The 2,825-nt window shown below is 36.7% G+C and overlaps 1 non-coding gene across 1 annotated transcript; it reads left to right on the forward strand.

Moving 5' to 3' along the window:
* Positions 1-530: 530 nt before the first annotated feature.
* Positions 531-1,590, forward strand: LOC101296396. Its single transcript, XR_184876.1, has 3 exons — positions 531-579; positions 944-1,018; positions 1,385-1,590. It is a non-coding gene; the product is annotated as an uncharacterized LOC101296396 (transcript).
* Positions 1,591-2,825: the final 1,235 nt, after the last annotated feature.

Raw genomic sequence — 2,825 nt, forward strand, 5'->3', positions numbered from 1 at the left:
ATATATGTTCACGCTGCTATGCTATTGTAGTTGTTTTTTTTTAAGATTGACTTCACCAGCCCTTAATTAGCGTAGTCATTGTGGTTTTCACATTATGTATGATTGATTATGTCTTCTCTAACCAAATTATTTTGGTCTGTGTGCTATACAGTGACTATTTGTTGCTGTGATCACAGATCTGATTGCATCTGCAATCTTATATATGTAGCTGCCATGCTTACTGCATTTGAAAACCTTTAAACCATCCCTACTGTTACCTTTATTGACTTTCGTAGTAATGGAGTTAAAAAATAAATTTGGGCAAATTGTGGGTTATATGATCCCTACTATTACCTTTATTCTTAATATAACTGCAATATATGTCTCGTGTGGGATCATCTATCATTTTTGCAGTGCACCCCATTTAATTAGGAAACATATTTTTTTGCTTTCCTTGTGTCACTATTCAATTTGACCTGTTGACATTAGTGATATATTTTTTTTGTTGGTTATAACAGCTGTCACTTACTCTTTTTTTTTTTTCTGATACAGAAGTCGTGTTTACTTTTGGTAATGAACGCGGTTCGATCCCCATTGATGGTAAGGTTTAGATTTTGTTTTGAAGGAACAATATTAGGAACTTCCTGGTGCTCCGATTTGTTGAAAATTTATCTTGGTAGAATTTATATTTTCACAATAAATTACAGCCCTTGATTAGTCATTGTGGTTTTTACATTATGTATGGCTGATAAAGAATAATAATAGTTCTTAAATGTCTGCTACAACCAAATTATTTTGGTCTTTGTGCCGTGCATGATTCATTTGGGTGCCGATTTACTATTGAATGAAGCAAGAATATTCTTGATGTTGGTCGCTGAATTATGCATATATAGATGATACACTATATTAGGTATGCCATGTTTTTGGGGGTTTTACCTGATCATCGACTCCTTTTCTTTTGTAGCGGAACTATCATTTATACCACCAACAGTTAGCAAGGTCGGGAAAGCAAAGCGTTCAGCTGCTAGGCCTTTACACGGTAAGATTTTTGTGTGTGTGTGTATTCTTTTTCTTCTGTAGGTTTGTGAGGAATGTTAGCGATACAACTGCTACTATCTATTAGTCTTGATGTTTTTGGTTTTCACATCATATATGTATTAATTTACATATATGTTGACACGAGACCCCGGTAGGACATGTATATATGATTATATTCTGGGTTATCTGAGATTTGATTTTGGTCAGTGTTTTTCTCTGAATACCTGGGTCTGGTATTGCCCTAATGCGGTTGAAAACCTACAAACTATACCTACTGTTACTGTGATCGTCGTGTTTTGGAGGTTAAAAAATAATTTAGGGAGACTGCAATATATTTCTCTGGTGTCTTACACTTTTTTAATGGCAGGTTTTGGCATTTTTCCTGAGAGCAGCTCTGTTTGTGTGGCGTAGTTTGTGGTTTCTGATGATGGTACTCCAGGTTTAGGGCAGCAGTGTGTTTTGAGGGAAATTCTTTTATTTTGATGCTCTGTTTACATTTCCCTAGTCTTTGTAAGAAAGTTCTGTGGATTGATGTGCATTTCTGGCTAATATTGTAGAATTTGTTTAAAATTAATGGAAGGTGACTATTAATTAGAAAATTCAAAAAGTGAATAAAAGTAGAAATATAAGTAATCATAAATTCATAATGTAATTGATAAACTTTAACATTTTTTCTTGCGCTGGGAAGTTGTTGGAAAAGAAAAAAATATCAACTAGCTGGGGTTGAAAGCTGAAGGCTAGCTTGATGGTGTATTTGCTGCTCAGGGCAGTACGTGAAGCGTGTACTTGTGGGTGGGTGCAAGCTGAGAGTTTATTTCACTTTGCTCTAGACAGTAAATACTTACGGAACACATTTACAGATCGCTCGATCATCGTTTCAAGAATACAAATTTCTCAATCTTGATCATATACAATGCCCTCTAGATTCTGGGCACAACAATTTCATTAACAATAGAACAGTTTGAAGGAAGCACTAATGGAAGTATGTGTTAAGCCTTGTCTGCTTAATAATGCATTACTTCTGGTTAGTCATGACGTTTTCTCACAATAACCTCGATCAGGTTGCAGATGATGAACCTGCTAACCTAACCTCATGGTTGGTTTCATGTAGCATTCCACTGATGAAGCAGTATGTTCTCTCATTTGCTCAAACTACATTTCACAGGGCTAAGGTCTGAACATGCAGAGCAGTATGATGTACCTTGTGGCCAACCGTATATATCATTCAAGGAATCTGCAGATTATAAGTAGCGGGGACTGACGTCAAAAGATAAGAGATGGGCCGAACAAAACCGACTTAGTTTCGGAAACAATATAAACTATCCTAGGGTTTCAGTTTTTCTCCTTCTGAAAAGAAAAGAAGAAAAAGAAACCGATCGACCTTTCTCTGCTCTCATCGCTAAATCATCATGATAGGCCGGAAAATCCCAAGCGCCGGAAAGAGCAAATCGTTCGAGTATGATGGGGAGTTCAAGATGAGCACCAGAATAGCAAGGCAAAAAAGGAGAGCAAGGAGAGCAAGGAAATTACGCAACGGCTGGATGTTCGGTAACTCTTCTTTTAATTTTTGATTTTTGATTTTTTGAGCTTGTCGAGATTTTTGAGTAACATGTTTGGGTATTACAAACAGGTAGGAAGATCAGGGACGGGAGACAACTGTATCCAGTCAAGTTCTTAGATTGTAAGATCGATTTTGGATGAGTTTGCATTGAACATTCACGTTTCGGCTTGAGTTGTCATGTTAGTAGTACTGATTGATTAATGTTACTGTGGAACAGTCCCGACACCAGAACCAGAGATCGTCTATG

This window comes from Fragaria vesca, linkage group LG6 (genome assembly GCF_000184155.1).
Source record: "Fragaria vesca subsp. vesca linkage group LG6, FraVesHawaii_1.0, whole genome shotgun sequence".
Lineage (NCBI taxonomy): Eukaryota > Viridiplantae > Streptophyta > Magnoliopsida > Rosales > Rosaceae > Fragaria > Fragaria vesca.